The sequence below is a fragment of the Zootoca vivipara genome, chromosome 11 (assembly GCF_963506605.1).
Source record: "Zootoca vivipara chromosome 11, rZooViv1.1, whole genome shotgun sequence".
NCBI lineage: Eukaryota > Metazoa > Chordata > Lepidosauria > Squamata > Lacertidae > Zootoca > Zootoca vivipara.
Window position 1 is genome coordinate 22,121,011 of NC_083286.1, and position 23,421 is coordinate 22,144,431.

A 23,421-nucleotide genomic window follows, 5' to 3' on the forward strand; every position below is an offset into this window, starting at 1 on the left:
GCTGGTGTCTGTTTTCCTGCCTTTCTTTCTTGATGAAGGTGGCCTCAGACTTGGGTTGTGGGGGGTTTCCCCCTCCACAAGTTCAGCTTTGCAGTTGCCTCACAGAAGAGGGAAAGCAGATGTGTCACAACCTTGTGATTGGTTTAAGAACTGTCCGATTTTTGAGCAGAAATATTCTGGACAGAATTCAAATGGCAAACGTGCTCAAAGGCACTGCGGTTCAGGGTCAAGCTACATCCACAAGAAGAAAATGTTTGACGATGGAGGTGACCTTGGGCCAGTCACTGCCCCTCAGCTTAATTTTACCTCACAGGTTTGTTGTGAGGATTAAATGAGGAAAGGGAGAACCACGTATGCCACACCTGGAGCTCGCTGGAGAAAAAGGACGGGATGTAAATGCAATAAAATAATATTAACAAGTGAATAAAATATGATTCTGTGAACCCAACACAATTCTAATGGAGAAAAGTGTCGCCTGCAATTTGCTCTTGACTTTAGCTTTCTTTGATTCTGCCCCTCGCCCAACACATTTGAGTGAAAATGTGGCCCAGGGGCCAGGATTGTACCTTCTGGTGACAGCCTTCTTGCCATTTCCTCCGTGCCGGCTGCCCAGTTGCCCACCAGTGGCTGTAGGTTTAGCGGCATGCATATTAATAAGCTCCTGCATGTGTGAGAGAAGCCCCGCAAAAAGCTTACACTTTTGAGGGTGAGTGTGTGTGCATGTAACATCACTAGGGTTACAGCGAGTGGCAGCTAGCAGGCATGATCCCACAATCCATGAGGATGCATGTATTGATTGCATGGTTTGGGAGTCTAAAAAGAGACGGTTTTTGTTGGCAGACTGCATCTTGTTCACCATCTTTATCTCATTCACCCTCACAAGATGACAGGGAGCCTGTGGCCCTCCAGATGTTGTTGAACAACAGCTCCAGTTATCCCTGATCTGATGGGAGCTGACATCCAGCTGCACATGAAGAGCCACAGGTTCCCCCACATCCCTGGTGCAAGGTCACAAATTATTGCCGGCATTTTATTACTGATGAGATAAAAAGGGGTGCCAGTAAATGGGGAGATTTCATTAACCTTTTGGGGTGTGTCTCCCATATGCTTTGTTTTTTGAAGGGCTTTGAAACTGTTTATATAAATTAATTAGTGTTAGAGAAAAATAGGAGCTGCGGAGGGCCTTCTCAGTGGTGGCGCCCACCCTGTGGAATGCCCTCCCATCAAGGAGATAAGTAACTATACAATCTTTAGAAGACATCTGAAGGCAGCCCTGTATGGGGAAGTTTTTGATTTTTGATGTTTTATTATGTTTCTGTATATGCTAGAAGCTGCCTAGAGCAGCTGGGGCAACCCAGTCATATGGGCAGGGTACAAATACTACTACTACTACTACTATTACTACTACTACTACTACTGATGAATTGGGTGAATTCTCCCAGTTGAGCCAACTCTCCCCCAATTCACTTGCACACATGTTGTGGGTCAGTATGCATAATCAGATCACCCATTCTTCATTTATTTCCTTACATTTATATGCAGAACTACCTTTCTTCTGGACGCGGGTGGCGCTGTGGATTAAACCACAGAGCCTAGGGCTTGCTGATCAGAAGGTCGGCGGTTCGAATCCCCGCAACGGGGTGAGCTCCCGTTGTTAGGTCCCTGCTCCTGCCAACCTAGTAGTTCGAAAGCATGAAGTGCAAGTAGATAAATAGGTACCGCTCCGGCGGGAAGGTAAATCGCATTTCCGTGCACTGCTCTGGTTTGCCAGAAGCGGCTTAGTCATGCTGACCACATGACCTGGAAGCTGTACACCAGCTCACTCGGCCAATAAAGCGAGATGAGTGCCGCAACCCCAGAGTTGTCCGCGACTGGACCTAATGGTCAGGGGGCTCCCTTTACCTTTACCTTTCTTCCACCATGAAAACCAAGGCAGTGATGTGTCTGTGGTTACCTATCCAGAAAGCCACCAGACTCAGGCACTCTCGGCTTCAGCAATGTGGTCACCTATCAGATCATATCCTGAACTTGGCTAGGTTCAGAGGCGGGTGGGGGAATCCTAATGCTGGAATACCAAAACCTGAAAAAGTCTTCTGTGCAATACTGTCTGCTATCTCGCCTCCAGTTCTGAGGAGGCAAAGCTAGTCCAGTAAATGGTAATGTCTCTCTGCTATGTTATGTTGATCTGTTGACCACAGAACTACCAAGGCTCAACTATATCATATTCACATCCTCTTCAGACAGCAGAAACAAATCATTATGGCTGGCAATAAAACGTAACCCACTCCTTCCTTTGAATCATAGAGCTGAGGCCCTGGAGTGCTTTTTTCTGATGATTCATCAGACTGCCCTAAGATTAATAATAAAGCCCCTCTTATCTTTTTGCCTGGCCAACAGCATGCTGAACTTAAGGGAAAGCCTTGCATTGAATTTAGTAGCTCCTGCTTGGGCCCTTTGTTTTGCACCAATATTTATTGCACTAGCATGAGAAATGCTCTTCCACATGCAAAAGTAGCAGAGGCTGTAAGATATATAAAAATTTAACGGGCCATACTCATTCTAGCATTTATTTCATAAAGGGGAAGAACAGCACAGTGTTTTTTCTGGGGGGGGGGTAATAAAGGGTACACAAAATCTTTTTTTTTTCAAGAAAGAAAACACTGGATACAACTGCTCCTCTCACAAAAATTGGTCAGGTGAGTATCTTGCAGAAGAAAAGGGGCATGGCAGCAGGTCAAAACAACAGATGATGAGGTCTTTTGAATTGCATTGCTGCTTTTCAAACACCTGTAGCATCAGAATGTGAAACGGACGACTCTGTGTTGTGCAAGTCAAACAGAGCCAGTCCCACCATTAGGCAGAATGAGGCAACTGCCTCAGATGGCAGGTGTTCAGGTGCAACAGCAGGCAGCCCCTGGCTATTCCTCCGCAGCCTGCAGCTGTTTCCGTCTGTTGCCACATGGCATCTCCTGGGCCTCATAATGCGACCTGCTGCCTCAGCCTCCAGTGCGGTGAAGAATGCTATCTCATCAGCAGTGTTGAGGTCAGATTCAGATGCCTGTCCAGTCAGCTTCTGCATGTGGAACTGGGAGGTGTGACATCTTGTCCTTTTCTTCAGGCAGCAAAATGTTAGGGGCTTTCTGAAGCCAGGTTTGTTTGTTTAAAGCAAGGGTAGCTAATGTGGTCCCTTCACTACAGTCCCCATCATCTTCAGCCAGCATGTCCAACAGCCAGAGGTGAAGAGAAATATAGTCAGTAACATCTGAGGGCACCAGGTTGGGGTGGCTAGCTCTGATCCTAAAATAAGCTAACCCAGAGGATTGCACTGCAAATAAAGTGAATGGAAATAAAGTTTCCTATCATTCCCCCCAACAGCCATTTGTGACCCCTGAAAAGTCTCTCTCCAGGGTTCAAAGGAGGGAGTGTCCTCCTGAACAATATGGGCTGCGCTGAAACTTAGGGAGCTGGTGTAAGGACCCCTGGACAGTTAAGGCCAGTCAAAGGCAACTATGGGGTGCGGCACTCATCTCGCTTTTCAGGCCAAGGGAGCCAGTGTTTGTCCGCAGACAGCTTTCTGGGTCATGTGGCCAGCATGACTAAACCACTTCTGGCGCAATGGGACACTGTGCCAGAACACACAGAGACACCATTTACCTTAGTTGATGTAAGAAGAATGGGATGTGGGAACTTTTCTTCCATGGACTTGCACAAGGTAACATCTTAGGTCCCATTTTCCCTCCCTCTGCAAAGCCCTTATTGCCCCTTCCCCACCAACATAGTAGTTCTGGATTGTTCTAGAATAGGAGCCCATCCAGGGTCACAGATGGCTTTGGGTGGAAGGAAGGGACGTGAAAACATTTATTCCTTGAACTTCCATAAGTTCTTAAGATCCAGGCTAATGCAGAACACTTAACATCTGCGCCAACTAGCCTTTACACAAACACAAGACGGTATTTTATAGGTTGAGTAGATCCTCTGCAGTTGGCACCAACCCCCAAAGGGAGAGAGGGAGGATGAGCTCCTTTTACAACCCAAATGGTTGTAACCCACCATAGAAGCAAAATCCCAGGGAGGTATTGCAAAAGAGATCTGCAATAACTCTCTCTCTCTCTCTCTCTCTCTCTCTCTCTGTGTGTGTGTGTGTATCTTGGACTCCGTTGCCGTTTCCATAGGCAGAATCTTCCTTCCTTTTCCTCCTCTATCAGCATAAGGAGACAATGTATAAGCCATTTGTAAGACTTGGGCTAATAACTAATGTATGCACAATAAAGTGGGGCTGTCAACTGATTATAGAGTTTTGGTTTATTAATGATCCTGCTTAACTCAATTAAGCAATCAATTAATTGATTAAAAATGCAGTATTATAGAATTAGAATAGACCGCAGGGGCCAGCAAGTGGGCTGCCATAACATAGCAACAGCTCCCTTTTTAACCTGCTTGGAATTCTTATTATATCCAGCATATCAGCCCATCTCAAGACTTTTGCCTCTTTAACCTCCCCTATGCAAATTAAGGAAGCCGGGCGAAATCAGATTGTAGGCAGGAATCTTTGTTCCTTCTCTCTGTATCTAATCCTGCAGTCTCATCTATTTACACCAGGGATGGCCACCTTCTTTTTGCTTGGCAGCCACATTTGCCCTCGGCCAGCCCCCACAAGCTACATGCCTAGCCCACAGGCACACACTCTGGGCACAAATGCACAAATGCACATAGTCCTCCATCAGCTGATCTATGCAAATCATCTGAGAGGGAGGAGTTATGCCTACTGCACTCATCAAATGATGACTGGGGAGGGTCCCATTTACAGCTTCACTTTGGGCACTGGGCTGGGTGGGGAGGTTTAAAATCTCCCCACCAACCCCATCACTTTATCTACTTTACTATTATTATTTGCTTTTGCCGCTGCTGCAAAAATTAGTGGGGTGCCCAGGGAGCCAAAATAATTTCCTTGGGGCAGGGGAGCTGCATTAGGCCTCTGAGCAGGGGGTTGGTCACCCATGCATGCTTTCCAGTAGAGTCTGGTGGCAGAAAGGATTGGGTTATGTCAGCTGGCAGCCAAGAAAAGCTCCCGAAAAGTTGAGGCAGCTGCCCTTAATAAACAAAGTAATAAACAAGTATAATCACATCCTTCTTTGTCTAACCCCAAAAGTTAATTATACGATGTTGCACTGCATGCATGGGCAACAGTTCAGAAAATCATGCTGCAGCAACAGTTAGTTCCTTAAACAGTGACCTCCCCACTGTGCAACATATTGTCTTATTCACACCATTGCTGTGTGGCTTGAATGTTATTGTCGGCAGTGCCAGAAAACTGTCCGGAAGGGCAAGGAGCAGGTCTGTGGCAATGCTGGGGAAGCTGTCCAGCTAAAGAGTCCAAACTACCCCACAGAGCTAGGAACTGAACACAATGCAGAGTTGCCACAGCAACAGCTAGGCAGCAAGCAAAGGGTTTCAGAGCTGGGCTTGTTTTGCCATCCCTTTCTGGAGAACCGATGGCCCACAGAACTTCTTGGTTCATGGTTCTTCTCCTAGGCATGGCTCAGAGATGGAAGGCCTCGTTCTCCCAGATGCTTACAGTCTCTTCTGGTCTGGGTTTCAGTTTCTAGCAACACAGGAGATTGACTTACCACTGTTTCATCTAGTCTGGTGCTGTCAACACTGATTGGCTGTTCAGGGTTTCAGGTAGGAGTTTTCTCCAGCTCAGTGCTGGAGACTGAAGCTACCGGTAGGGCTCATAATGAAGAACCTGAAGCAATTGGTTTACCGGTAACTCTGGTTTCCCAAACTTGGGTCTCCAGCTGTTTCTGGCCTACAACTCCTATCGTCCCTAGCTAGCAGGACCAGTGGTCAGGGATGATGGGAAATGTATTTCAAAAACAGCTGAAGACCTAGGTTGGGAAACCCTGCTGTAAATTATGGGACATCTCACCAGATGGCACCTTTGGGATGTTTGGGTCTGTTGCCTCCTCTGTATGTACGGTATCTGCTGAGACTGGCGGTGTTCTACTCCAAAAAGGAGGTTTTGCCCTGTTTTGGATCTTGGCTAGCTCTCATGGGGAAGTAGGGGTGTATGACACACAGCAAATCAGTCTTGAGTTTTGGGGAAGACACACTGTTGGAGGAAAATATCTAAACATTCCTATGAGGCATCCATAATGACACCTGGATTTTACTCACGGCAGTGATCCCCCTCCCAACCATGTTATTCACCAAGCAGACTCTGTCTGGAGAATTAGCCATATTGTACTGTTCCTTCTAGACATTTTGTCTCCTGAAATGCACCAGCTGTTCACCAGGAAAAGCACTGCAAGCAATGATAGATTGAAGCAGGAAGAACAGCATAAATGAATATGCATAAAGGCACCTAGACTCTGAAATTGTAGAGGGGGGAATTGTTGACCTTTCTTGATACTCTTGAGACTGAAGAAGCTTTATATCATCCACATCTTCCTTATTAATTTGCTCTTCCCCAATTTGCAGAAGCCTCATAAACTTTGTCCTCCCTTATTTGACACCTATCAGAATGGTTTCTTTGATCATGAAGGGCTGATGCCTTTTTCTTCTTCTTTGCGCAAACTTTTTCTCCTAGCAATGGGGGCAGAATGAGGAGGGCAAGTCTTTTGATGGTCAACAGTTTCTTTTTAGAAGCTGAAGACATAACATCTAAGTCTCTTGTCAGAGCTAGCCTACCGACAGCCCTGCACTAATTATTAAGACAGTGAAATACCTTGTTATATTTATAGCATGTTTACTGCACAGTCAATTGATTATGATGCTCCATGGCAAATGATGAATGGGATACGACTGCAACTGCAGCAGTAAAACACACACACACAAACATGGAAACATGGGCACAATTAGCAGAACAGAAGGTACATTTTGATGCAATTCTAACTCATTAAAAAAGAAAAGGGGGGGGGACTTGCTAATCAATTGCCCAATGGCATATTTTTATTTCCAAGGGATATGTGCTTGTTTGGAAAGGAACAGTTTCAGAGTTTCTAGTCTTTCCAAACTGTAGCTTTATCATTCATCTCCCACCCACAACACCTGGAGTGGGTTGGAAGTGCTTGTGATTGAATAACAACAGTTCTATGGAGGATTGCCTAGCTGTCACTCACATTTATGCTGTAGGGTTGTTGTTTTTTCAAGAGGACTCGCAAGGATTGGGAATCATTTCTTGTACATCAAACTGCAGTGTCCGTCCCTCCAGTACAACTATTGTGACCTCTTTGGCATCCCCAAATGACAAAGGAAATAGCTGGTTGCTTATGCTAAAAAATGAGAAGTCTGTTCCCTTCTCTCCCTCCAGAACCATGTATATTACAACCAAAGGAAGTTTCCCATCTTTGAAAGTTGAGAGGGAAATAGATGGGTAGGCATATGAGAAGCTTTGAGCATCGGGTATTGTACCTGGGTGGGATTGCCTGGTCCATTCTACAATTTTATTTTGTGTTGTACATAGGAAAAATAGAAATCTGCCTGATAATAAAGAGCTCTAGCAAACTCAAACACAACATACATTTGCCTTCTCTTGTGCAAGTTAGCAAGTGCAAAAGGTTCTGAAACGTTGCCAGTAAAAGCATGATCAGTTCCACTGTTTGGGGACAACTCACCAAGTCTGTATTCTCTTTCATGTACCATTCAAAAAGGGTCTCTAAATTAGTTGTAAAGACAAAAGGAAGTTTGCTGATATACAAATATACTTGGCATAAAAAGAGGTAACAACTAAGCTGCCTATTGAGGGTATTTGGGGGACTGGTGCCACCTGCAAGCCAAAAGCCAAGACAGGAGGAAGGGGAGGAAGAGGCAGGGGAGGGAAGCAAGATGTGTCAGAAACACCAAGGAGGACAAAGGGCCGATAGATATTTCTTTATTGACAAAAGCATGCACTTACCGGTAGCAGTTCATAAGGTGCATCAAACACACACACACACACACACACACACACACACACACACAAACTTCTAGTGACTATGTAGCAGTAGCGCCCTCTTTGTGGAACACCCTCCCATCAGATGTCAGGAAGATAAAGAATTACGGTACACAACTTTTAGAAAACATCTGAAGGCAGCCCTGTTCAGGGAAGTTTTTAATGTCTGACATTTTATTATGTTTTAATATTTTGCTGGAAGCCACCCAGCCAGTTGGACGGGGTATAAAACAATAAAATTATTTATTATTATTATTATTATTATTATTATTATTATTATTATTAGCTGGCATTAACTTTATCAGGTTCATGCCCAGTGGAGCAGTTGAAGGAACAGTGGAACCACACCTTGTCCGCTGAGCTTCTGTGCCCTCAACTGAGCAAGTATGTGCACACAACTTTGGCTGCATGGAAGTTCCTGCTGTGCTTCCCTCTTCAAACACCTCCTGGTTCTAGAAGACAGTGGGGCAGGGGACAGAAGGGATTCAGCCAGCCCACCCCTCCCCTGAACAGCCTCTCCTTCTACTTCTGACACGTCTTGCTCCCCTCCCCTGCCTCTTCCTCCCCTTTCCCTCCCTCCTGCCTTGACTTTTGCCTCGCAGGTGGCACCAAATCCCCAGAATCGCTGGCCGCCTCTCCTGGGTCAGCCGCCAGACAGAACACTCTGCCAGTTCCTGACACCTATCCAGTTTTAAAACGGTGTTTCTAAATACAAAGGAAGCTTCCTGTTTCTAATTATACTTTCTCTTGCACTTGATAAGAATCATTTTTGTTTAATTGGGGGGGGGGTGCCGCCGAAGTTCTAGAATTTGTCTCGCATATTCAACATAGAAGTGTATGTAGCAGGGCAGTTAATAAATTCACAAGGTATGAATGAAAGCTCATTAATGGTTGTTGAATGATTTGTGGACAATTCTCAGAGCTTCTAAATCACAAGATAAATATATTCCGAACTCGGTTACCCCAGTAGAGTCCATGGATCATTTTTCTTTCGTTAACAATGGAGCAGAAACAACTATTTAATTTTATATGCATGCCCACTTCTGTGCCTAAAAGCTTGTCCCTCAAAAAACTGCCTGCACTAAATCCTGCTTGGCTCCTGAGGAAGGAAGAATTATGGAACAGCAACAGCACCCCAACCTATTAGCAACTTGGTCCACTGCGTATTAAAAAATAACTTTAAAGTCTAGCATAGCTGCCAAGTTATCCCTTTTTTACAGGGATTTTCCCTTATGCTGAATAGGCTTCCTCGCGAGAAAAGCGAAAACTTGGCAGCTATGAAGTCTAGGTCTACCACAATGTTTCAGCTTTTTCTTCAAGAGGATGGCATGGCAAAATCAATAATTTAAAGCACTGCAATATTAATTCAGTGTAAGTATACCAATTACATCTATTAACCTATGGGTCATTTACAGTATATATTTATTTTAGGCATTCTTTTTAGCCTCCCCCATCACCCGCAGGTCTCAGGGTGGGTTACAAATGGTTTAAACAACAATAATCAACCCACTTTAAATATATAAGGAGAGGTAAAATTGCAGAGTTACAACTACAATATAAACCGTAGCAGCAGGATTAATATAGACTCTCCAAGCGTCCCTATTTTCCAAGGACAGTCCTGGATTTACAGAAGCTGTCCCAGTTTCTGATTTGATCCTGAAATGTCCCACTTTTCCTTAGGACGCCCCTATTTTCGTTGGAGAAATGTTTGAGTGTATGTGTGAAGAAGTACTGACTTTTGTCTTTCCTGGTGTTTATTAAACATCCCTGAGTATTATGAGAAAGGGAGAAAACCCTTTCTCTATTCGCATAAAGCATAATTTTATTACTAAAAATGCTGAATTGTGTCCTGCCTGTGTTGGATGTTGCAAGCAGCAGAAAAACAATTCAGTCTTCCGGTGGAAATTTGTTTTGTGAATTTAAGGAATTATGAAATCGATTAGGTGTTAATAATGAAAAAATAAGGGAATCTTGCACACACCCACACCCTGGCATGTGGTATGTCCAGTGCTTTTTTTCTGGGGGTACTCAAGGGTATGTAGGGCCAGCGTCATTTTGTAAAAGAAAAGCTCTGGTTAAAAGTATGGCACTTACTGTAACAACTTTATAGAGACTACCGGCACTGGGTATGTCTCTATACCAATACCATACCTGCCAAGTTGCTGTCCGAGAAATAAGGGACCGGGCGGAAGTAGCAGACCGGAAGTAGCGCTGCCGCCATTTTGGAACTGGGCGGAGCATGCTCAGAAATGACTTTTGATGCTGCTTTGCCCAGTTCCAAAATGGCCGCCGCGCCAGGAGTCACACTGCAGCCATTTTGGAACTGGGCAGAGCAGCATCAAAAGTCGCTTCTGAGCATGCTCCGCCCAGTTCCAAAATGGCCGCCGCGCCAGAATAAACCGGGGAAAACAAAAAAATCAGTTTTTTCAGCTAAGAACAGCTGGAAAAACGGGGGTTTCCCAGAAGATATGGGAGACTTGGCAGCTATGACCAATACCACTTGCTGCCCAGGTGTACAGCTCTGGCATGGAGACATTGCACATGCTTTGGTCAGCAAACAGAGTAAAGGGCTCTGCACAACTATATAGAAGCACCTTTCAACATGCTCTGCATAAAGCTGTAACATTTAAATTGGCCCACAGTGACAGGTGCGAAAGAGAATAGAATCCCATGACAAAAAGGTTTGTCTAGTGTGCCTCTGCAGAGAAACCAAGAAAAAGAAGATGTGTGAAGGAAGCCCAACTAGGCTTGGACAAATCACAGGTTCAGACAGGAAAGAAGAAAAGAGACACCCTGTGAAACTGAAAGACAGGCACGATTTCGAAATTATATTTAAGCAAGCTAAATGTCAAAGGAAGCTTAGCTCTTTAAACTACAAATCGGTTCCAAGTGTCCAGGAATTTGCAGTCAGTTCATGAATTATCCATTCAAAGAGCGTGTTAGAATGACAGAGCCTAGAAGCTGTAGAAATTGGCTGGAATATTTTCTAAGTGGTTGACGATGGATTCCCTTCCTTTGAAGTGTCCAGATCTGGCTGATGTGTATTGGGTTGAGTGGGCTACTAATCCATTCTAAGGATCCACGGAAAGTTCTTAGATATTTATTGTGGGGTTTTTTTTGCATTTAATCAATTAATAATCCAATTAAAATACACAACCAAAGAAGTAGGTCAGAGTCACCCAGAATTTAAATAGAGATGAAATAGCTGTTAACTCTTATTTGTGGTCCTGTGATAACAAATTATTTATTCTCCCTTTTTTTCCCTCCAATTCAAACTGCCTCGACTTTAAAGAATAACTCAAACTTGAAAGGAGCAATCGGGATGTTGATGCAAAAGTTCAGGTTCCTACTCAACCATTAAGCAAAACTGCTATTTCTGTAACAAGCCTCAATTGGCTGTTAGCGGCGCTGGGTCTCCAAACGCAGTTGATGCTCAAAAGCTCCAATCCCACACTTAAGAGGAGGATAAGTAGGCTTTCTTAGAGGTTTGCGGCATTTTATTCTGGTAGCTTTAAATGAGTCAAAATTCCAGATTCTCGTTTAAAGCTCTAATCATGGACTAATTTCTCTGATAAAGCCACTCCAACTTCGTGTTCTGCCTAAAGAGTTGGCAGAAAGCCCTGCATTTTTGCTCCTCAATCTTGGCTGCCAGAAAGTCTCCAGTGACTGGAGACAGATCATTGTCTTCAGTGTTCTCCTTTTAACCTTCTTAACCTCTTCTTTGGGACTTGGCTGGATATTAAGAGCTAACATTTCACTTGAAACAATAACAGAATCGTAGAATTGGTGGTCACCCAGTCCAACCCTCTGCACTGCAGGAATCTTTTGCCCAGTGTGGGTGGGGCTCAAACCCTTGACCCTGAGATTAAAATTCTCAGTCCTTTTTAGATATGCGGAGTGCTGAATCAGATCACCTGTCTGGCTTGAGATAGGTCTTTGTTGTAATGGAGTATGCAAGACATTTTTGCATTTTATTTATTTGTTTTGCAGGCAGCGACCATTTTACACGTGTCTGATTGACGTGCAACCACGCACATGCTAGTTGCCACAGGCCTGGAAGTGCCCCCTAAATGAAGCGGAACAGGGCGCAGCAGGGGCAAGGACCACAACCCCACCTCACACAGAAAGAGGGAGTTGCCTGTATATTCCAGATAAGTACATACTTATGGAAGCCATTGTTTTATATCTGTATCATTGCAAGTTCTCTCCTGCCCTGAGCATCATGCATAATAGTCACAGTGACTTTTTTGTTCTTACTCCTGAACTGATAATATTGCAATGGTTGTCAAGGACAGGTCCTGTTAAGCTACTTTTACCATCTGGTGTTTAGGGAACAGGATGTAAGCAGGATATAAACACACATCATGCAAGTAGCCCGCTGCAAGCTTGAATGACAGAGTTTTCCGGAAGACTGTTTCAGCCTCACACATTCTATGCCATTGCAGGTTTTAGTTTTAAATATTTAAGCTGATATCCTATACACATTTACCTAGGAATAAGCTCCATTGATCCTAGTGGGACCTGCTTCTGAGTAGACGTGAATAGGATTGCACTGTTAATTAACTAACTAGATAACGCTGTGTCCTACATTTATATCCATCATTACCAAAAGTTCAGATCCAGCAAAAGAAGCTGCATGTCCTTGGAGCCCAGGCTAGTGTTAATATTCACTCTTAGGAGGAAGGATATAGACACTGGGAATATGCAGAATACCACAGAGATTATAGTCCTGTGAAATATTAAATCAGAACAGAGTTTCATATGCTGCTTTTCAAAGCTCTCTCAAGAGAGAAGGGGCAATTTGCATCTATAGGTCTGATTTTGTTCTTTCTCTCTCTATCTCTCTCTTCAAAATGCACTGTGAAGATTCAGAATATGTATTAAATGGAGTGAAAGGGAGAAACATTTGTTCTTAACTTGCTTTCAAGCATCTGTCCTTTTCCTGACCTTCAGTGTCAAGCCGAAAGGAAGTAACTTGAACCAATGTTTCTCTGTCCCATTTATGTTATTTAGCCATAACTTCAAAAGGGTTTGCTTTCAAACTGTCTAAGGTTGAAGTGATCTGCTTAATGTCATGGTAATGTTGCATTCTAAGGGCCACCTTTACTGCTTTAGCTACACAAGCTGGTACCTCTTTAATATACCTCTTCAAAATGGCACCCTTTCCTTTTCACGCAACCAGTTTGCAGTCAGGAGCTGCAGCAGCATAGTCAGGACCGACTCCATATTTATGTTTCTGAGCACAATTCAAAGTGTTGGTGCTGGCCTTGAAAGCCCTAAATGGCCTTGGCCTTGTAGACCTGAAGGAGCATCTCCACCCCAATCGTTCAGCCCAGACACTGAAATCCATCTCCAAGGTTCTTCTGGCGGTACCGTCACTGTGAGAAGTGAAGCTACAGGGAACCAGGCAGAGGGCCTTCCAGGTGGAATGCCCTCCCACCAGATGTCAAGGAGACAAGTAACAATAAAACCTTTAGAAGACCTCTGAAGGTAGCCCTGCATAGGGAAGCTTTTTAATGTTTAATGTTTTATTTTGTTTTTGTATATGCTGGAAGCTGCCCAGAGTCAGCCACTCTGTTGTTGTTGTTGTTGTTGTTGTTGTTGTTGTTGTTGTTGGTAGGGGGCTCATCGGGTCCCTTTCTCACCTCTCTTGTCTTTTTCAGTGATCAAGCCAGCATTCATAAAAGCGGCAGTGATGATGGCAGCTGTGGCCTTCAGGCCAACACCATATCTGATGGTCTGCAGAGCAACATTATATATTTCTAATGTGTTGTACTCTGTCTTTTTTATTAGAAGTGGAAGGCATACTTGGTTTTCCTAATGTCAGTTCATAACTTCCATCATTTCCATCTTCATACTGAACTGAAGCATCCTGCTTACTTCTCTGCTTATATCCAGCAAGCCTTCCTCTCTCATCTTCTTGCTGGTTCCACTTTTTGACTTTCCTGTTATGCTCAGGGAGATCTGGCAAGCCAGTTTGATGTGCTCCAATAGAACCAGTCTACTTTCATTTTTACACACATTTTTCACAAAAAATTAATAAGACAAGTTTAAAACTATTAGATTTAAAAAATGTAAAATAGTCAATATTTTTATGTAGTTATTTACCAAGCAAAACTAAATTATATCCATTTAACCAAAGTACCGCCCCCAAAAAGCACTGGTTGGATGAAAATTGAGTCGCCTCCAAATGCGAAAAGGGAAATATGTATGTTGAAATATGAGTTATTGAGCACCATTCTTGAATAGTCACAAATAATACTGTCATTCAGCTAATTTTTGAATTTTCAGTTGGGAATCAAGGCAAAGGGGTTAATGAAAATCCCTGCTTGCTCTGGATTTCCCAAACTCTCCCATCTGCAGGAATTCCAGGTTTCCTAAAGGCCAAATGCCAACTGAACTGCCAAAGAGCACATAAACAACACATCTCTTGCAAATCAGATCAAAGCTGTCATATTTTTCCTGCATCAATTCACCGAGTTAAGAGTTCATCCAGCAATATTGACAAAGAGCACTTCATTTGCTATGAAGGAGCTATTTTTAACTGGGTAAATGTTACCATGCAGTAAGGAGTCACATGCATACTTATATGCCAAAATGAGGACTTTAGATTCTTGGAAGCTACATTAATGGCTAATGAAGTTTCTTAACGTAGAAGTTGTATCTAAAGCTAAATTTGTTCTGAAGATGTTTAATTTGCAGTCATTACTTGGACTATATTAACAATGGAGCATGTCGTGGTGGCTCCTCAGAATTCCTGGCAAAATAGTTTCCTGTTCTCATAACTACAAAGCACAAACCTGAGATGACTGAACTAGTCCCTTTGAAGCCAGAACTCTGTGCAGCTACTTACACGTCACTCATTCCTATTCTACTTATCACTGCACTGAATTATCTTGTCGCTTGAAGTTCAAGACAAAAAAAGAGGAAGGGTGGAGGCAGTAACCCCCCAAAACCCCTGCCTTCTACTCTTTTATGTATTTTTTCATGTCTGTTGTACCCTTTAGTCCTTTAATCTGATGCTTTGGCACCTTTTATAAACAAAACAAAACAAAAACACACAAATTTGAAAGGCTCCTTCAAATATTTCCTCAGCCAATTTGGGATTATGTAAAGGACATTACAGTACTATATTCCCAATCAGATGTTGTCACTGATAGCAAAGAAACCTTTTGTGCAACCCTCCTCACTCTGTACAAGGAAGGGAGAAGGAGTATATAGACTTTGCACCTGTTTTTGGAAACCCTGTCGACCTGTGCTGCTGTCTTTTTGGCTTTTAAAGGGAATGCATCCCCGTTGCCAGGCCAACTGACCAACACACACTCTCTTTTCAAGCTGTGTGGGTTTATTTTCCATCCATACTGCATGGCATGACTTTTGTCCCAGCCACACATGTATTTATACATGATTTGGGCAGAACATGAATGCAGAATGGCATCTGATTGAACATAGTGCACTGTATCTGATGGGAATGAAGACCCCACTGAAAATAATGCTTCAATGTATTTACATTGTCATCATACTATACATCCAATATAAAATAATGTGATATATCGGTACAAAAAAACATATCTGATCCACAACCAAAACTGAACGTTAATTAATATGCTGAATTACTTTCAATGGGATGTGCATTAGGCATTGTGGACAGCAATAAATTCCACTGCTTTCAGTGTGATGTGCAAACTCACCTATATTCTGCTGCAGCCAGTCTGGTACGTGTGACTGGATTGGAGTGAAGGATCATTGATCTGATTGCCTTGCCACCAGGAACCCATTTCTCTCTTCCTTTCCGATTTGCACAACCCTTTACAAAAGGCTACAAAATTCAGAAGAAATGGAGGCATATTTTACAGAGTTGGAAATATTTGCCAAAAAATAAAATAAAATCCCCCTTCCCATTGTTGCTCAGCACTAATTATTTCCCTATCTTATGTTGATGTGGGAGTCACTGCCTGTAAAACAATAGAAATAACCAACTGACCAATCAAGACAGTCCTGCCCCCCTCCCAACAAAAATCCATGGGTACACATATGATAGTTTATTTATTGACAAAAGTATGTACTTGCAGCAACTCCCATGGTGCTCCAGATACACGCACACAACTTCTAGCCTCTAGGCAGCTGTACCCAGATCTGTGCCCTGCAGAGGAGTTGCAGCAACAAGGAAACCATGCTTCCCCCCGCCAGCTTACGTACCCTCATCTCATGAGGTGCACACAGTCAACCTGAGGGCTTCTCCTACACAGACGCCAATACTGCTCTTCCCTCTTCAAGCTAGGAGACAGGGTGGGAGGGGATGGTGGGGAGTCAACTGGCCAATCCCTCACCTATTCCTCTGCCACTGATACATCCTAAGTACTTCCCTCCATCTCAGATGGCTCTGACCCTTCTTCTTCCTCCTCCCTGCCATGACTCCTGCCATGCAGGTGGTGCCAAACCCCATAAATGACTGGTCCCCTCTCATTACAGGTAGGTAACCGTGTTGGTCTGACACAGTCAAAACAAAATGAATAAATCCTTCCAGTAGCACCTTAGAGACCAACTAAGTTTGTCATAGGTATGAGCTTTCGTGTGCATGCACACGCCAGATATCTTCAGATACTTGAAGAAGTGTGCATGCACACGAAAGCTTATACCTATGACAAACTTAGTTGGTCTCTAAGGTACTACTGGAAGGATTTATTCATTTTGTTTTGGTCCCCTCTCCTAAGTCAATCCCCTAGCCCTCTGTCCTTGCCAGTCCCTGACGCTACCCCATGGTACACCAATATCTGAATGAAACAATTGGGTATTAAAGATCTACCCTATGTGATGGTCACCTCGCTGCATTATTCACATACAGTTGTACACTTGGAACCACGATGTTTGATGCACATGGAAATGGGGCCTTACTCACCTGACATCCCTGATCATTGGCCCTTCTGGCTGGGGGCCACCTGGGGGGGAGGAAGGAAGCAAGTACTGCGTATCTGGCAGACTCCACAGTACTTGCTCTCTCATCCTCTCCATTTCAAGCCAGTTTTTGAAAGGCTGCCAGAGGTTGCCCACAAAGATCAGAGAACAGTGGTTCCTCAGGTTACAAACACTTCGGGTTACAGACTCCGCTAACCCAGAAGTAGTACCTCAGGTTAAGAACTTTACCTCAGGATGAGAACAGAAATCGTGCAGCAGTGGCGCGGTGGCAGTGGGAGGCCCCATTAGCTAAAGTAGTACCTCAGGTTAAGAACGATTTCAGGTTAAGAACGGACCTCTGGAACGAATTAAACGAATTGTACTTGAATTCCAAGTCACACTCCACAATTTGCTTTGAATGTATATTGCAACAAGAAAGGCATTATCTCATGATCATCATCCCTAAAAACAGAGATAGGGAACCTGTCCCCTTCCTGATGTTGGGTTACAACTCCCACCACCCGTGATCATTGACCACACTGACTGTTGCATAGTCAGAAGCCTTTGTGAAAGGCTTCACAACAGTCTTTAATGATGACAATGATTTATGTCTTTGAGACAAGATCTTTCCCTAGTAACTGCCACTTTCCCACTTCATTAAATACATCTATTTAAGTTATTTGGTATTCTTCTGTTTTACACAAATCTGATATCTCTGGTGACTGTTAATGTATCATCATCATCCTCTAATTTATTACTAAGGACCTGGTGTGTTGGGGGTGGAGTACATGGCAATCTGTTTATTAAAATCACAGGACTGGTTTAAAGAACACAGAGGCACCCTGAAATCATTGCCTTAACTTATGCAATGATTAAGACGGGGTATCAACACCAGCAAAGGCCCAGATATGACTGACAAGGCTAGTTTGTACATGCCGTTTTGTGCTCGCAGTGATCTGTTCTGCTGTGTGTAGCATGTTTTCTGGTTTGTAATCACAGCTTTTCAATGACTGCCGCTGTATTTACACATTTCATTGTGTAGTGTCCCCCCCTGGGCTCTTCCCCAGCCTCCGGTATGACTTCATTGACAATAATGGAACTAGCTAAACATTCTGTGCCTTTTCCCCACAGGGTAATTTGAGTGTTAGCAAAGAATGATTTCTCAGAATAGCTCTTGGAGACTTTGAAGGCAACCTGCTTTTGTGTGCATGTAAGTGTGTGTTTGTTTTTTGACACAAAAGAATTACTCTTGCAATGCCTGACTAGAAAAAATATTTCACATTTGCCTCTCTGCAGCTGCAGGAGGTAGGAAGTCAATTGTAGAATTGTACATTTTCATGAATCTTTTCAGGGAGCAATGTGGCTATCAAACGTTAATAGAAAAGAGTAGGGTGGTGACACCCAACCTTTGTGACACGAAGGTTGGGTGCCACCCCCACTCTCTACAAGATTCCTGGGGGTTCCATGCCCTCACTCAGGGCAATTGGAGAATTGAGACACAGCGGAGACTGTCATAGCTTTAAGAAATATGGTTTATTCACCTATTTACACCTTCAGTCTGCATGGGGGGAGTCCAGGTATTACAGCATGGTCATTTCAAGAGGGGCTTGTCCCCCACAGCAGTACAGCTGCTCTGGTTATCTCCTGCTTGGACTACTGCAATGCGCTCTACATGGGGCTACCTTTGAAGGTGACCCGGAAACTACAACTAATCCAGAATGCGGCAGCTAGACTGGTGACTGGGAGCGGCTGCCGAGACCACATTACACCAGTCCTGAAAGACCTACATTGGCTCCCAGTACGTTTCTGGGCACAATTCAAATTGTTGGTGCTGTATACCTGAAGAAGCGTCTCCACTCCCATTGTTCTGCCCGGACACTGAGGTCCAGCTTTGAAGGCCTTCTGGCAGTTCCCTCACTGTGAGAAGTGAGGTTTCAGGGAACCAGGCAGAGGGCCTTCTCGGTAGTGGCACCCGCCCTGTGGAACACCTTCCTTTAACGTCAAAGAAATAAACAACTATCGGACTTTCAGAAGACACCTGAAGGCATCCCTGTTTAGGGAAGCTTTTAATATTTGATGAATCATTGTATTTTAATATTCTGCTGGAAGCCGCCCAGAGTGGCTGGGGAAACCCAGCCAGATGGGCAGGGTATAAATAATAAAATTATTATTAAAATAATAATAATAATAATAATAATAATAATAGCCAGTGTGGTGTAGTGGTTAGGAGCGATGGACTCGTAATCTGGCAAACCGGGTTCGATTTCCTGCTTCTTCGCATGCAGCTGCTGGGTGACCTTGGGCTAGTCACACTTCTTTGAAGTCTCTCAGCCTCACTCACCTCACAGAGTGCTTGTTGTGGGGGAGGGAGGGAAAGGAGATTGTTAGCCGCTTTGAGACTCCTTAGGGTAGTGATAAAGAGGGATATCAAATCCAAACTACTCTTCTCCTCGTCCTCCTCGTCCTCCTCCTCCTTCATCATCATCATCATCATCATTTCTCCCAGACAGCCTTCAGACAGCCTGCACAAGATGGATCCCAACTTTCTTCTCCATTCTTCTTCCCAGAACACCTTGCTCAGAACTCTCTTTTCTTGTCACTTCAAACACACAATGTATCTCCTTGGCAACATCTGTCTCCCCAGGCCAAAGGATTCATCTCAGATGGCCCATCAACACCTTTTTGTCATGTTGACAGATTTGCTTTTCACTAGGCCAGCCAAGCTGGTTTGCATAAGGCAGCCCAGGGATTCCTTGTCTGACGCATTTCTGCAGCTTGTACTTTCATCCATAACCCAATTAATCAAATTCTACAATTTATTAATTTCTAGGGTTTAGGGGGTGTCCCCTCCCAAATCTATAACACCGGGCATCAAACAACCCATGTTGTTTGTATCTCTCTCTATTCCTGTCAATGTCCTCATAATGGCTATGGTTTAAACCAGGGATGAGCAGTCTGAATGCAACCAAGAGGAGGAAGCCTGGAGGGAAAGGAGAAATATGGGATGAGCTGAAAGGGAACACTGGGAGGTAGGAGGAGGAAATCCATCTGCAAGTGATGGCTTCAGACCTCTGGCAAAAATCATCTGCCCCTCCCCTGGCAGCCCACTGTGCAGAGAAGGAAGGATAGAGAAAAGGGGTGGCAGTGGGGTGGGCTCTGAACTAGCCCAGTTTCAGCCCTTCCCACCAATTGCAGATTACCCTTCCTGAGATTACAGACCTTTATTTTTTTAAAAAAGGTTTCCTGCTTTTGTTTTAGATTAGATGAACTACTCTAGCGCTGAATGCAATGTAGGGAGAGAATTCCTGCAAGGAAGAATCTGTCCAAGAAGCTATGATTAAATGATATATTAAATACTGGATATTGAAAGTTCAGTGTAACCAACAGATGGAAGCAGGAAACTGACGCTTTAATGTAAATTATTAATGCAATAGAGTTGTCCGTAGGACTGGAAGAGTCTTGGACCAAAGCCACCATTAAGATGCTGACTTTTGCTGATGAGCTCATCTGCTTTATCTATGTGAATATTGTGCTATAAAAATATTCCTTTATGATAGTATCTTAAGGGCACATGGATGGGGGGATGTTGAATATATTTACATTATTTAAAGTAAATCGCTACTATGCGGTCTATGCACTTACAGAAGTTTAATTTGATAGGAGTTTTGCAGAAGTTCCTAGAAGATTATGCCCAGTGCACAAATATTCTCACATCAAGTGCCTGTTGCTCTAGAACTTATAAGAAGCTCAATTTTAACTTCCCTATAGCCTTCTAGTGCTTAATAGTTTTTTTTGCTTGACTACCCCATAGTAATTTCTTTAAAATGCAGGCTTAACTGCTTTGGTTAGCTGCTTAGGCTGGGCAAATTAAATTAAGCCTCTGGCATATGATTTAAGCTTTGTTTCAGCTAATTGAGCATCTAATGGGTGAGGATGCGTATGAGCTATACAGAGAAATATTGTTTTTCAAAGTTTTTCCGATTAACAACCATTCAGATGAGTTAACAGGAGCATTTAAACAGACACTTTCGCAAGCAAGTTTAAAATAAATCATTGGGCCTTGCAGAATAGTGTCATTGTATGAAGTGTACTCTTGAGATATTCACCCTGTCTCACTTCCCCTTTTCATTCCTCTGTTTTATACATTAATAGTGAATAGCCTGTTGGTTTTATCGGCCATAAGCATGGTCAAACTTTCTTCCTAACCTCACTTCTCTTGCTGCAATTGGCCGATCTGTTGTGATGTCACAGAAGCTTTTGTTGTTCTTGGATGTTTAGACAGCTGCCTTACTCTACGCTTGCAAGAGCTGTAGTGACATCAATGGAACTGATGCAGCTCATGGTTCTTCTGTTATCTGCCATTGATCAGCTGCTGTGACCACATAAAGCAGTGTTTCTCAACCTTTTTTGGGCCAAGGCACACTTGTTCCATGAAAAAAATCACGAGGCACACCACCATTAAAAAAGTTAAAAAATTTAACTCTGTGCCGCCCTATATTGACTATATAATTATGACTGTAAGAAACACTTGCCAATTGCTGTGTTGGTTGCAATCTCCTGTAATAAGGCTTCACAAGTCGCTGATTTCTCTGCCAGCACAATCCTTTGCTCAGCAAGTTTCAGGTTGAGCTCATCCAGCCAGCTTCTTTAAGTTTGTCTAAAACCACCCTCCCGTGGTGGTGGCTGTTGAGAGCTGCGCTCGCCCCGCGTCGTGACCCGGCCGGCTTCCTTTCCGGTGGGGCAGTGTTGTATATTGGCGGCCGCCAGGCACGTGACAATGCAAATCGCCTTTCTCGTCGCTGCACGTCGCGGCACACCAGCCAGCGTCTCGCGGCACACTAGTGTGCCGCGGAACAGCGGTTGAGAAACGCTGACATAGAGGACATTGCAAGCCTGTTTAGGACAACAGGAAATGCTACTAGGGCAGTGTGACGGAAGGGAAGAAACTTTACCACAGACTATAGAGTCAAGACAGAAACAAATATACAATAGGAAAAGCAGAGAAAAGAAGTAGGATGAAAGGGGTTGGATTTTAGGACAAAGTTGGTCTGGAATAAGGAAGGAACTGAAAGAAACTTAAGTCATGCTTGGCAGGGGGTTGGACTGGATGGCCCTTGTGGTCTCTTCCAACTCTATGATTCTATGATTCATACAATCACACCAGCCACCTCTAAAAACTCTGCAAGGAGCAGAGAAAATAACTCAATTTCTGGTGTGTTCCATTTGCATCCCTTCTGCATCTCTTGAAAACAACAACAACAACCTCAGTTGGTACAAATAAAAGGAGAACTCTGATAAAGTCATTCCCAGATGGAAATTTAGAACTGTCTGTCACAGACTCACAGTTTCACAACTGTGTCAAATGGGCCAGAGAAACAGCACGAGTTTTCTAAGGCTCAGAAGCTGTTCTGAAGCTTTAGGGACTTGCCTGCTTTGGACCCAGGTCATTTCAGGTCCAAATATGTTGAGCGCAGGTCACTTTGACTTGAACCTACTTCATCCAAAATCAAATGCACAGTCCTAATTGTTATAAGAATTCTAAGGTCCCAAATATAAAATAAACATTCATAAATGTACAAGGCAAACACATACATAAGTATATAAACCACGTGTCTGAAATAGTACAGGAGAGCAATCCTGAAGCCATTTTGACTTTCCCGAACCATTTTGACTCTCCCAAATTGACCTCAAATGGGAAAGCCTCTCCGTTGTCTTTTGCTTGCCTGTCTTAAATGTATTTGTGTATGAATAGGGTGAGCCTGTGATCTGGATTCAGGAACAAAAAGTGTTTACCATCACAAAAGAGTATCCTGGAAAAAGGCTCATCTTCCAATGAGCCATAGTTTGAACACTTGTTCCAATTCAGTGCTGTATTTTGTAACCTGATAGGCTAAAGTTTGTATGTTCTTTCATACGAATACAAATGCAGTTGTGTAATATTATAGATTCAAACTCTGTGTTCCCATCTGTACACTTTTATACTGAAAGCTTTCCAAGAAGGCCTCCTTTGCCGATCTTTCTTTTTTTGTATGGTCTACCTACTAACTTTGATAAAATGAATGACAAATGTGGTAGAAAAGCTAGTCTAATCAAGTTTCTTTTTAAAAATTGACTTCTATTTCAAGGTCTTCCTTTTTCCAATTAGTGTCCCTAAATTGATTGTTTAATGCATAACTAATCTCAAAACTTGCACTCCCTTGCTGATGGGGAAAGTTACTGCTCATTCTGCGGAAGCCACGGTACTTATGGCTCACATTTATCAAGAGGTGGCATTTTCGAAGTCATTATGGCTGCTGCTCTGCTTTTGCTGAAAGCAGACTTAAAATGAACCAATACAAAACATACTTCTGAGTAAGATGTAAACACTTGTGTGTTCAAAGTGCTGCTCCTACTGTGTTTAGAATTTAATCTGAACTTGTAAACTGGTGTCAGGACTGTACTGTTTCCGGTGGGGCTTAATATGACGGAATGTTCCTCATTAAAAATAAAAAAATGAAACCTACCCATGTGGAAAACTGGCTTGACATAGAAACTCGGCTAGAAACCTCTCTGACAATCCAACTTACAAGGTGAAGAAACACACGTGTGTGTGT